The following is a 15081-nucleotide window of genomic DNA, read 5'->3' as shown; positions in this document are numbered from 1 at the left end:
ACATCTGTATATGCCAGTGGCACTGTAAAATATATCCACTATGTACTAAGTGTAACTTGCATGGACAGCAGTAACCACTTTCCCTGTAAGTTACATCCCCAGCATTTTAGAGGAGTCTTTCACATTTTTGAAAGACATCTCAAGGGGAATCTTACAATGGCTACAGGAGAGTGATCATAAGATCCATCTCCTGTGAGATTGCCTCCATAGGCATAAAGTAGTTTATGTCACCTGAGGATGGTGTAAACAAGCGGGGCAAGAGGTCAGATCATAGTCCCCACTGATAATAACTGCTATCTGATTAGAAACTTATCAGATCACAAAAATTATACAAAATAATATGAATAAACTGCAGTTTCTGCATAATTTTATGAAAGAGCCCTTAATAAATAGGCTCCCATTATTTGATGTGTTGCTACTGAAACACAAAGTTCACAAAGTGAGGATAACCTTGCTTGTGAAGAGAAGACACTGATGAAGGAGGTTGGAGAGATATCATGAAGCTGTGAAACAATAAGTAGTAGGTCAAAGAATCCAATTAATAAATCCAAATGAGGTGGCAGATTTCAATATATGGCAGTGATAATGTGAAGCAGGAAGGAAGATACTAGAATAACAAAAAAGTCGATAATGGAATTCAGCTAAAAAGAGAAGACTAACAAAACAATTGTAAAATAGAATAAATAAATCCTAAACCGTTTCTCCATCACCTCGAATTATCACCTCTTTAGTTTCTAATTTTTTTCATTCTAATCCATAATGAGCTATGCCTTACATGCAATGTACCCTCTCCACAGAATCTACTCATTAATTCCCTTTTTGCTCCCAGCGCCTTATCTTTTGTAACACAGCAGGAGTCTTTTGAACAGTTAACCATGAACTCAACACCCCGAACAGCCTTTTTAAGTATTTAATATATATTTGTTTAGGACTTCTCACTTTTCTTGATTCAGATTTTGATCAATGAGTTGATTTGACCAGAATTTAGATCTACAAGACATACAATATATAAGTTCAAAGCAAAGCAGACCAAGTCACTTTTCAATACTAATGGTTGCACTTGCCATAATTTCTCCATGCACCACACACAACGATCGCAGAACATTTTGATAGGCTGATGTAAATGTCACTGTTATACACTCATTACAGCATTATGATAATGAGCTCATTAAAATATGCCCCTCAGCAGTAACTCACTCTTGAATATCATTATATTGAGTATTGTTGTGGTGTTGATTATTATTTGCCCCTGGATTACAGCACTAACTATGTATCATGTAGAATTAGATATAATCCCACAAAATACAATGATAAAATATTATTTTAATAAATTATGTGTACTGAGTTATGTTACATTTAACCATAAGTGAATATTTAAAAAATGTTTTCGCTATTTGAAAAAAAAACTACTATAGCACTTTCAGTGGTTATGATTGACATTTATTGTTTGAGAGAACTTTAGCTTTATAACTGTTTCAATTTCAGTGATCCTTATGCACATCTTATTGCCCACCAGAACAAATAATGGATATGATAAAATATGTCACCATTGTGCAAAAAAAGTTGCAGTTACTTATTACAATGTGGTTGATTAAAAAAAATACGAGGGTGATTCAATAAATAAGGTAACAAGACCTCTCATTGCGTACATTTATTTAACTTGCACATATACATATAAACAATAGCATGGCCTTGGTGTAGATTATTTTTCCACATTGTACATATACTTGTCCAACAGTACACCAAGGCATCTATCATGACATAGAAGAAATCAGTGTCAAGCACCTGAAACAAGGACATGATGACTTGAACTTCACCGTTGATTGCGAATTGTGTTTCACCCAGGTGCTTCTTCAATGGTCCAATGAGATGGAAATCACTCAGTGCCAGGGGGGACGGTCCAGTACCTCCAAATGGTAGATAAGTAACAACTCGTGTGCAGTTAGCTAAGTGTGGCCTGGCATTATCATGCAGCAATACAACGCCTGTTAACAGCAACCCAGGTCATTTTCGACAAACTGCTGTCTGCAACTGGCTCAATGTGTCACAATAGCAGACAGCATTCACAGTATCTCCCTTGGTAAGAAAATCAACAAGAAGCATGCCCTTGTGGTCTCAAAACATGGCCACCATGATGGAATTGCGTGTTTCCATGTCAAGGACTTTTGCTTTGTGTCCAGTGTCACATGATGCACTGACTCATCACCTGTAACAATACAATGTAGGAACTGCACTACCTCTTCATGGTACCACATCCAGTGTACAAGAGACAATCCCATCCTTCTGGTTTTGTAAACTTCTGTGAGTTGCTTCGGTACCAGCTTTCGGTACTTTTTCCTGAACCCCAGTTGCTCATGAACAAAGTTGTACACAGTACCCACTGAGATGTTCAGTTTGTCAGAAATATCACTAAGTCGGTCAAATGTATCTGTCCTCCTGAATCAGATCTTCAGTGTGGCACAAATTGTCATCTGTGGTGGATGTGCTTGGCCAGCCGGATAGTTGTACATTTTGAACATCTGTCCTGTTATTATTATTATTTTGCACCAAACCCAAACCTGTTTCTGTGAAATGACATTATTACCATACACCTAGAATAGTTGGCAATGAATTTCAGCTGCTGATGTGCCCTTTATACGCAGAAATCTGATCACAATATGCACATCAATGTATGACCATGTTTCCACCAGCCCTGCCATCTTACAACTGATGTTGGGTCAGTATGACTGATATGGGTCGCAGTCTAATGGCCATGAGGGGAAGTAGTGGTCTACCTGCTCTGACCTGTGGGAAAACAGAATAGGGAACAATACACACATTAGAGGTCTTGTTACCTTACATATTGAACCACCCTGTGCAATATGGCAATATCACTCAAAAGTGCCTAGCAGGCAACTTTATTTTTCTTAACAATGATTAATCCAAAGATTAAGAATAATGTATATTTTAAGAAAATTTGTTTTGGCTTATCTTTGTCATAGAAATCTGCAAACTAGAAAATATTTGGAGAGGTGCCTTAAAAAAAGGTGTTCAGGTTTGCTCTTTTTTTATACTAAAGAAAAGGTGAATGTCAGTGTACCTTTGTGTGACGATATAGTGTATGTATGCTCCAGCTGTAACTAAGATATGCCCAAGTGCCTTCTTTGCTAAAGATGTAAGACATACAGTGCAACCTGTTATAGGCAGCACTTTGAGACTTGAAGCAAAAGACTCAGAGATTACAACCTCCATTCCAGCATTTCAGTTTATTAAAAAATGTATTAAGGGACAGTAAGATAAAGCAATTGTGCCTTAAATGCCATAACGATCATCACAAGCCATTCCCCATGTGCTGTTACATTATCCAGGTCTGGTTGCCACCCCCCTCTTCATTGACATGCTTACCAACCAAGCTGGCTGGCTACAATTAGAGACAGACCAGCAGCACACACACGTCAGTTTATTACAAAATACAACACCTATGAAACATAATGGTATAGCAGTGACAGATACAATAGCAGTTTATCAAAATATATAATAGGGTGGGCCTCACCCAGAAGTCAAATGGTTTTGGAAAGATGACGTAAGTCATCCTCAATGGTATAGAGCATGTGTGACATGGAGCTGGATAACACCGGCAGTAATAGAAGCAAGACATTAACAAAACAATACATCAATACAACAAGATGGACAACACCCAGAGATTTACTGTAAAAGTAATGGAATAATTTACTGTAGAAACCAGAGGCTTGGCTATGCTGGTCAGTTTACCCCAGAACTACTAAGTGCATAAAAGAAGAAAATAGGCACAGGGCGCTATTGGCAATTTGTTACAATAAAATGGACAATACTGACTGCTAAGAAACTGCTGCTACCATAAAGGAGGAGCTGACCCTTCATTTTAACTAAAACAAAGGGAGAGCTTTTTGTCAAACAGATTACAATATTAAAAAGTATACATATATTTATTAGTAAACTGAATGTATTAAAACACATCAATATAAACCATATGTTATAATATGAAGATATCAACCATAATCAGCATTAGTAATTCAATGCAATAAAAAATGTATTAGTCATCTTTGGATGTTAGTATTAATAGGGAACTCAGTAAATTGTTAGATGTTATACTGTAGATGAGTCAATGTCACAGTATAACCAGTTCTGAGCCAGGTCCCTTGGTCCTAAATGGTTCGACAATAAAAATGCTGTGTTAAATGGTAAAAGGTGATATAATGAGCATGTAGCTCTCTCGCCCTTCTCTAGCCACGCTGTGTAAAGAGTCTGGCATGAACTCCTGGGAGTGTAAATGCTGATGTTAGTCTCTGTCCCCAAAGGAAGTCCACTGTTTATATGCAGACAAGCTTCCAAAAAATAATTACAGTCTGTGCCACTAATGGGAGCTGCAGCTGGGGACCAGGATCCTGCAATTTTGTGCCACATGTGAGGAATGAATAAAAACTCCAGATAGTAGTAAGAGCTTGCAGCCTGCTATTATGCTGCCTGTTCTGCCTAGTTTGGTGAGTGGCTATAGCATATCTGCTGGCACCCAGTGTGAACATGGATGCTATATGTTATGAGTCCACTCAGTATACGATAGCCTAATTACAGGAGTGGACGGCTGTTCTGCCTGCTTGCTGCTGGGTAAACATACAGAATCGGCGTGTTGCTAGATTTTGGTCAAACAGTTCCGAAAACATTATATGTGGGTGTGGCTTGATGCATTTCCCTGCCAATTCCAGGCTGTTTCCTCAGAAGCAAACTGAAACTGTCAACATATTCTATCACACCAAGATGGCATATTATTTCCACTGTCATGGTTTCCTCACTCTCCGATGAGGTCACATACCGCTCTACCTTGCTTAAAATATACTTTAAAAAACAATTAATTTAGAGACAAATAAGTACATAAACTTGAATAACAACTGCACACTTATGCATCAATAAAGCTTTCATTATTATAATAAAAAGCAAATATCTAAAAACTTGCAAATAGCTGCAGATGTCTGCCAATAAAAGCTGGATGTTAATGTAAATGTATCTGTATTAACCAAAAGTATATGTAGGAGATTCCTACTTAGCATAAGGAATTCATACCAGTGGGATTCAGGCTTTTTATTCCAAGACTCTTATATTGCCAAATTTGTAGGTAAATTTATTTGTCTGTCACCACAAAAGATTTAGAGGTCATGGAGTACAGGTTGCTCTCCACAGTCTAATCAGTGGACTTACAGCACTTCCAGGCACTTACAGCTGCAGCTCTCACTTCCATCAGCCCCATGAGAGTACACCAGTTTAGTGTTACCATTTTCCGGCTCAGTATCCCAACGCTATGCTCTAGCTTTACATCACAGCTCTGCTGTAATGGCAGTCAATCTTCCAGCAGAAGGTATGGATGCAGAACAATCTCCAGCTGTATGCAGGAAATCCGTGAAACATTTCACTCCAGCCTCTCCCAATTTAGACCAAGTTAACTTTACTGAACAAGCTTTTTTCAGTATTCTGGTGAGGGGAGCAGCCCTGGTACTCCATGGTAGTACATTACTAAGCAGAGGAAAGTTCTTAATTGAGTCTTACACTCTCGTCTGGGCCAGTTTTACAAGGCCTCTACTTTGTCTACATGTGGTTTGACCTTAATTCCTCCAACAACAAACCCTAAATATTTTGCTTCCTTCATGGCCAAGACACATTTTTCAGGGTTGGCAGTAAGGCCAAAGTTCATCAAAGATTCCAACAATGCCTCCACCTTGGGAAGGTGTGATTCCCAATTCCGGAAGTAGATGACTAGGTCATACAAACATGCAGCTGCAAATGCATTGTGAGGCATTAGAGCTTCTCCATCACTCTCTGGAATGTAGAAAGTGCTCCATGTAGACTATATGATAAATTGTATTGAAATAAGCCCTCAGGCATTGAAAACACAGTCTTGGACTTAGTGCGGTCAAATGTAAACAGGTACTTACTTCTGGTTTTCCACTAGGTTGTCTACCCATGGTATAAGGAAAGGGTCAAATTGAGATACTTTGTTTAAATGTCTAAAGACATTACACCTATTATTCCAATGTGTTTCTGAACCAATATGATAGGATGTTCCACTCATTAGTGGACACTTATTTGGATTATATAACCTCAGAAATGTGATAGGGCCTTTGATTCACAACTACCCCAGGAGGTGTGTATATATCATGTTCAATGAGGTTGGTGCACCTAGGAAAGAAAAACATCCCTGTTCATGTTTTAAAAGGATTAAAAGGACCCTTCACATTCTTCTAATTTAGTGGCCAGTCATATGTAAACAGGAATTTCCTCATGTCAGGGCTTTAGCAAAGTACTGTGATATATTTTTGCCTCTTGCTTTCTCCAAAATTGGCAGACTCTGTGGTTCATAATAGTCCATTTGGATGTTCATGGAGGATTTCATTTGATGAAGTCTCCTTCTAATGATCACTATGTCTGCATGATATGGAAAGAAAAAATAAACTCATAAAGTGTAGTCAATCAATATTGTACTCATACAATCCACGCAGTAATCGGATGTATCAATAAATATATCTCAATATTTATAACCTCTATTTCTTGTTCATATTGTACATCCAGATTGTGACAAAAATGACACATAATATAGCAATATAGAACATAAAATGTATTGTACAACAATGAAACAAGATTAAAAAATTAGTGTTTGTAGAGGGGAGTTGTGCAAGCTGTGATCTTCAAGAACAAGAGCCAGTCTGGTTCTTTTGTCTACCTGGGTATACAGAGACTGTACCTTTCAAGGCTTTATTACATCTGCTGTTCAGTAGGAGGCCAACACTATTCTTTTAGGCTTTATTAATTGCTGACATGTACAGCAGGTACCTATTGTAAACCACTTGAAAAATCTCTCATCTCAATGTCAATGAATAGAACAACTTTGGGACTTTGGCAGCCACTACAGTATCTATTTGGCCTTTCAAAGTGAGCAGCACCCATGTTCTCTCATATTTTTCTGTGGTGCCATGAATGTACAGCACCTTTGCTTTAGGAAGTCTTATCATTAAGTCTTATCATTACCTCTTTAGGAACCACTGAACTGGACACCAATGTCAGCTCAGTTACAGAGTCAACCAATGCCAAAACCACATATTTTTTAACCAGGACTGTCACATGGAATAACAATAGACTCTCCATGGAAGGGGTCACGGTGAAGCAACCGGGATATACAGGACCTAATCAATCCAGACAGCAGACCATCAGTTTCTGCTGGCTTGGCCACTCAGAAATGTCCCATCTCCCCACACAACTTAGCCAGAGGTATTTTCCACTGGGCTGACTGGTGTCTGCAAACTTTTGTGGGTCATCGGCTTGGAAGTTAGCACCAGAGCTTTAGAACTGTTTTGCAGTGCCTTAAAGTGATCTATCACCAGAGAAAGCTTCTCATATGCCTGGAGGTCCACTTGTAGTATTCAGCTCTGTTAACTCTGGTCGAACCCATAGACACAATAATGAAATGCTAATATCCATATGATCAGGTGAATTGGTATCTGGTCACAAGGTTTTTCCACTTTGGAAAGCTTGGCCAACTGTGAACAAATGGGCATATCTTTGGTAAAATGTCAATCATAGAAGCACTGAGCCTTTCCAGTCAAGTATGGTGCCAGTTTCTCTGTCCAGATCTCTGGTGCCCAGCGAAGTGTTTAGACAGTACTTTCAAAGGCTAGAAGACATGCCCCCATATCATGAGATGAAGACACTTTCTACAATGCCTGGGTATCGTGATTTTGCTTCACATGAGTAAGCTCCTCACCCAAGAGCCTATTGTTTGCTTTATGAGCCACAGTGACCTACAGCTCTTAGACCTACTGGTCCTGCTGCATAGAAGCTGCACTCACCATAGCCTGCAGAAGATCCTACATCTTTGCAACTTGAAGTGCTGGAAAGTTGAATCTTGCCTCCCTGAGTATCCAACGAAGACACCACTTGTAACTTAGGTGAGATAGAGAGACATGCAGAATCTGCCTTTTCACTTGCTGAACTTATAACACAGGTTGTTAGGATGGTTAAAGACAGCAAACTATGCAGACTACAACAGGCTCTTTACAATAATTCAATATCCCTGTGATCCTGTCACTGTCAATACAGTAGTGACCTACCTAGTGACTGGCCAACTAGATTAGCATCGGTCTCCCTGCCCACAACAAATAGAACTTCATTTATAATTTTCCCTTAGCACTAATTAATTAACCCCAGCAGAATCTATTTACACCCATGGTTTTGTGTGAAAAAAAAATCAAATGTTCAACCCTGTCTGCAGCATGAGGCTGCAACTCCCTGAAAGCTCACCAGCCTCTCTGTTATTCTTCCAACTGTGTGTACCTGTGCTGTGCTCAGGACAGTATTTAAGCCTATCTGCAGCATAAGCCTGCAGACTCCCTGGAAAGCTATCAGCCTCTTCAACATTACATTGTGGCACATTTCCCTCTTTGTCACAATAAGTAAATTAAAATATATACAAATACAGTAGAATGCTACTCAGTGAAAAACTTGATCAAACAAATCTGTAGCATACTGTATCTCAGACATGACTTTTGATTTAATAAGCAGGGTGTACTTTAAACCATACAGTTTCGTAAGCTCTTCAGGAACAGTGGGCTTTCTCCTGCTTGTGCAATTGTACGTGAGGCTGCGATGGTACCCGAATGTACTGATGGTCTTGCAGTCTTGCTAAACATCACAGATGTGTGTAAGGTACAGTGGGCGTCCTTATGTTGTGCTGTGATGGCATACCGATCGCAATGGATTAGCATACTGTCGCGGTTAAACTGCATGTGTAATTGCAATTGCATTCGCAGTTGCGATCTGTTATGAATCAGGCCCTATGAATTTAACTTTACTGATCTTCCCTGCACACTAAGGGCATGTTATTGCAGGATATCCCCTAAAAACACATGATTTCGGGAGGTACCCGGAAAATATTATGGATCCCTTTAATGTAACAAGGAGCTGGATATCTCTGATATACTGTATGAAAAGGTCCCTGCATTTCCAACTGCAAACCAGCCTCCATTCTGGAGCTTAACCCTGGCTCTAAATGCCATCTGAAGGTGGTGTTCACCTATAGAAGCCTATGGGCTACTGTTCCTCTAAATCCCTTCCCATCGGCCACCACTGCCGCATGCTGATGGCTGAGCATGCATAGTACGGGCACTGTTGCCGAACCCGGAAACAGCTTGATAGCATAAGGTATCACTCTGCTTCCAGCTCTTTGCCTGGGAGGGCTTATCAGAGCCCCTGTCCCGGCAAGAGTTCTACATTCCAGCAATAATATTAATTTTCACTTTGCGAATTTAGCCAAAAATTATTTCTCACATCTGCTTTAAAAAGGTGGATTGTGATAAGTAGGGCCTTAACACTGCTAGATCTATTATTATATAAAGTTATTATCTGCTTATATTTTCTGATAACTGTACATCCAGGTTACAGGGAGACTTGGTTTTTGACTCAATGAATGAGTATATGGCTGCCATTACCTGGTTATACTCTATACTGTACATCTTTGTCAGTGCAGCTATAAGTTCAGTGTCAACTAATATATATAGAGAGGCTGTCATGGTCTTGTTAATTTCTTTACAACACTTTCCTTTAAATCGTAATTTCATTTTCAAACTTCATTAGTAATGTTTCTTTTAAAAAGCTATTAAAAACCTTTATAATATATAAATATATATATATATTATATTAGTGTTCCCGCTAGCTTGTTTTAGTGGGGTGCCGCACCATGCCCAATTTTGAAATGTGCCTAGAAGAATTGAAGAATTGCTGTTTTGAAGGCAAAGGGTGGTAACACCAAATATTGATCTGATTTAGATTCCTCTTTTGTTCATTCACTTTGCATTTTGTTAATTGATAAAAATAAACTATTAACACTTTTATTTTTTCCACACCTGCCTAAAACTTTTGCACAGTACTGTATATAAACATACATACACAAAATAAGCTTTAATCCACGGCACTCAACCATCTGCGGTGCCTGAGGTATAAGACCACACCATTTATATAAAATAAATTATACAGACTCTGCACTCTCCTAATTTTTGCTCCAAACTGTATTTCATTTCAATTCAGGGAAAGTTGGTTCCAAAATATTGCAATAATTTGTCAAGCCAGCCAACTGCGTTAAAGACTCCCCTTCTGGCCAGTCCCTATACTGACTCACAAAAACATGAGAATTACTCTGCATCATTTGCCATCAGGTATCACACAGAGGGCCCGATTCAGACCCGGTCGCAAGTGCTCACAACCGGGTCGATGGTGGCCCACAGCGCATGCGCACGACGGAGCCGGCTTCGTCGTGCGCATGCGTGAGACCTGGCTAGCGATGGGCAATCCGTCCCTCCGGGTCTCGCACTAAACGGGGCCAGCTGTCGATGTTGAGTGACAGCTTGCCCCCTTTGGTGGGTGGGCCGGGGGTGGCTGCCCAAACGGAGCCGTTCCCATGTGAACGCCTGCCATTTGGGGGCGGCCCCACTGACATCACGAGTGATGTCAGTGGAGAGATTCCGTCTCTGTTAGAGCCTAAATCTCTCTGGGGCTTGCGGCCACGAGACCCTACCACAAGGGTCTCGTCGCAAGCCAGATGGTCGCGATGGTCTTGACCATAGCGACCTTTATCATGGCCGCTCGCAATAGCTGTGAGTGGTCACCCACAGCTATGCGAGCGGCCAAGAGGCCGATCCAAAATAAAAAATGGCCGGCCCTGATTCAGAGTGAGCGCTCTGTCAGAGCGAGCGGGTCTGAATCAGGCCCAGAGTTTTACACAAACTATGTTTTTTTTCATGGGCTAAAGGCCCCCATACATCAACAATTGATTGCAGCAATCGTGCAATTTGCAATCAATTGTGTATAAAAATCTTTCCCTTTTTCAATCGATTGCAGAATTGCCACAATCGATTGAAAAAGGGAAAGATTTTTACACAATTGATTGCAAATTGCACGATTGCTGCAATCAATCTCTGATGTATGGGGGCCTCTAGGTCTGCAAGTGCATTGGCTTAAAGAGACAGAACCTCACCCAAGCATATCAATTAATGAGCACCTGGGGAATTAGGTGACAAGAATTGGCTTACATGTGAAACAATGGGGTGCAAGAGAAAGTGTGACCAAAAAATTAAATATAAAAAATAGGCTTTAATCCACGGCACTCATGTACTTGCTGTAGGGCATGTTGTTTAATTTTAATAGTTGATTCAAAACACAAACTGACTTTTATAAAAAATAAAAAAAACGGGAACATGACAATACCAGTTTGAATTCTAGTAGCACACTTTTCTCCGGTGTTAAGGCCACATGAGCCACAACACAAATTAATTGTTCCTGGGTCTCTAAGACTTCATCAAACAGATGTAAATTACATCACGCATGATTGGGCAGCTTTTTACTTTTTGGGCTCCCTTCAGAGTAGATGCTTAATGATACAGATATCCCAGGGATTGTGCTTGTACTAGTAGAAAGGAACATACTGTATTGTATCTGAAAAGCATGAAAGTTAAGATTAAACCAAAATATTCTATGATATTTGAAACAGTTTTTTTCATGCTATTAATATAGTGCATATGTTTAACATGATGCATTCTTTGAAAACACTACAAAAAAGCACTAAGGGCCCAATTTAACAGCAAGACATAACCCCTTTAGCACTCGCTAAAGGGATTATGGGGTCTATTTACTAAGCAGTGTTAGGAGACAGAGTGAAAAGTGATAAAGTGCCAGCCAATCAGCTCCCAACTGTCATTTTTCAAGCACAGCCTGTGTGATGACAGTTGGGAGCTGATTTGCTGGCACCTTATCACTGTTCACTCTGTCTCCGAACACTGCTTAGTAAATAGACCCCTGTGTCTTCCTTTCAGTATTTTACAAATAACTGTAAGCTTAGCTCACTGCTGTTTGTCACTGTACAGCTTATGCCATTTATAGATGACGATAGCGATCCAGTCCCCGGTAACAGCCTTTTCGGCTTCAGTGAAGCCTTCCAGGCATTGCCAAATCCCCGCTGGGTGAAAGTGTAATGCTCATGTGCAGACTTGCTGTCATGCATGCTTGACACAACAGCATGATTCTGGCAGCGATAGGCTGTCAGTAACAGTGAGGAGGATGCCACAGAGGGAAATTGCGAGGATGCCACAGAGGGAAATTGCTGGACTTCCCCAGAGGGGTAAGTAATGATAAATATAAATGGCATGTTCATTAGCATCACTGCGATACTAAACAAAATATGCCGCTGGTAATAAGGATCATTAGTAAATGGGAAAATATCTGCAAATGAAAAAGTTGCATCATCAGCCAAATCCCAATTGAACCATATATAGTTTTTCTGTCATACCCTACCATGGACTGAAAGACACCTTCAGCACTAATGAAAGATGTCCCACAAAGTCTAAATCTAGCAGGCAGCAAAAATATTCAGGGTTTCTCCAGTCAGTTGGGTATTCTACTGACCCCAAGTCACAATAGCTTTTTAGGGGACAAGTTAAGACATTTAGCACTGCATATATAATTTAGCAGATTGCATTTAAGAACAGTATAACAAGATACCTGGAAAAACATATTACAATATGTAATTACATTTTCCCAGACTTGGTGCATCCTGCCCTTGTTATATCATGACAAGCCAGACCCCAGTTCCGGGCTCTTCTCACCCCATGCCAGAACAATTGTGGGTGTAGGGTGAATCCATAAATCACGTGAATCCATAAATCCTCCTGGACTGATTGTCTCACATGTTCTGTACACCCTGAACATCAGAGGTGGAACCAGCAGCTGTGCAGTCGGTTCATTGCACATGGATCCACCCCAATGAAGGGGCTTGCAGCCAGTGGCATTATGAGTCAGACTGACTTGTTATAATACACTGCCGCTGCGCCATGGGCCATAACAAATAAGGGATGCATTCCGGCTAAAGAAGAGAAGGAGAACCCTCCCCTCGCCTCACCTCATCTCTCCCCGTTCTTCCTCTCTGCCTGTGCCTCCTCTCTGAGGCAGTCCTTCTGTTGCTGCTAGCACTGGGAATCTGACTTTACAATCTTGTGACTCTCCCTAGCATGGAAGCCCGACTCCACACACCGCAGTTCTAGCAGGGCCCAGGTAAGTAAATTGTGATATATGTAATATATTTGCAGGGGGTGTATTCAAGAGAGCAGGCATGACACAAATTAATATGTAGCCCTCTGAAATATATGATCTACATCTCCATGTCACCCAATGCCTCCCCCTGTTATTCACTGCCCCTCCCTGTCACCCACTGGCTACCCCTGTCCTCCACTGCCTTCCCCTGTCCTCCACTGCCTTCCCCTGTCATCCACTGCCTCTACCTGTCACACACTGCCTTCACCTGTCATTCACTGCCCCTACCTGTCACCCGTTGCCCCTTCCTGTCACCCACTGCCTCTCCGTCATCCACTGCCCCTACCTGTCACCTACAGCCTTCCCCTCATCCACTGCCCCACCTGTCAACCACTGCCTTCCCCTGCCATCCACTGCCCCTACCTGTTACCCACTGCCTCTGTTTTTCACCCATAGCCTCCCCTGTAATTCACTACCCCTACCTGTCACTCACTGCCTCCCATCACCGACTCCTTGTCATCCTCTGCCTCTCCCTGTCACCCACTGTCTCCCCTTGTCATCCACTGCCACTACCTGTCACACACTTTCTCCATCACCCACTGTCTCTCTAATACCCACTGCCTCCCCCTGTCATCCACCCCTTGTCACCCTCTGCCTCTCCCTGTCCCTTTCAACCTCTCCCTGTCACCCTCTGCTTCCCTCTCGTCCACTGCCTCACTCTGTAATCCTCAACCTCTCCCTGTCATCCTCTGCCTCTCCCTGTCAGCCACTGCCTCTCCCTGTCATCCTCTGCCTCTCCCTGTCAGCCACTGCCTCTCCCTGTCAGCCACTGCCTCTCCTTGTCATGCTCTACATCTCCATGTCACCCACTGCTGTGTGGCATATTACACTATGAACTTGGGGTGGGATGGAGAAGGGGGCTTAAAGTATAGTTTTGCACCAGGGCGCACCACTCACAGTCCCACCACTGCTGCACAAAAAGACTGAATGCAATAAAGACACAAAAAAGCAATAAATTATACTGAACGATTCTAAAAGTGTGGCATGGAAAAAATGGTTATTTTAAATGTAGCATGTTTTAATTTTATTTCAGATATGGAGAGGATTTGTGCTACAGAGAATAAAAATACTTTAAATCCACATGAAATCCACATAAATCTATATGCAGGTTATGGTCATGAAAAAATACTATAAGAACAAGCCCAAATATTAGTGCAAATATAACAATTTTGTCAATTTCCAGCTGGCATGCCTGTCAGACTACTGGAAGCAAACTAATTAAAAATATTTGTAACTAAACATCTCTAAAATAACCAGACACAGGACCTGATTCATTATAGATCACAACTGTGAATGCAATAGTGATTATACATGCAGTTTTACTGCGATGATATACTAATCCATTGCGATCACTATGGCGTCGCAGCACAACATAAGGACGCCCACCTTACCTTACATACATCCGTAATGTTTAGCAAAACTGTGAAACCATCGGTAACATCGAGTACCATCGGAGCCTCACGCACACTTGCACAAGCTCTGACCTAACTAAGGAATTGCTAACTTCACCACATGCTATGAGTACTCAAGCTGTGTAGGGCATCGCAGTGGACAATTTATTCATGCCTATGCAACGGCGTTCAAACGCACTGACACGCTGAATTTGCCGACCACCCCAGTCACCAACCCCAAATGGTATCAGTCACTCTGCGTCGGGTCAGCGTAGTCACTGCAATCACAGTCCCCATCGCACTGGAGTATTCACACATGCACACTGCGATGCATACCCATGTGCAGAACACAACGATCGGCCGATTGCGTGCGTAATCGCAGTTGCGATTCTTGCTGAATCAGGCCCACAGTTCACAAACTTGCATAAGCATACAAATGTGAAAGCCACATATAAATCTGTAAAAGATTTAAGAAAAAAAAAAAAACATCCAGGAAATGAAAGCAGTGACAAGGAAAGGACATGCAGATTTAGGGCCTGATTCAGAGCCGGAC

This window comes from Taudactylus pleione, unplaced genomic scaffold, assembly GCF_031769625.1.
Source record: "Taudactylus pleione unplaced genomic scaffold, aTauple2 ptg000015l, whole genome shotgun sequence".
In the NCBI taxonomy this organism is placed as follows: Eukaryota; Metazoa; Chordata; class Amphibia; order Anura; family Myobatrachidae; genus Taudactylus; species Taudactylus pleione.
The sequence above is the reverse complement of the archived record's forward strand: the minus strand, read 5'-3'. Positions refer to the sequence as shown.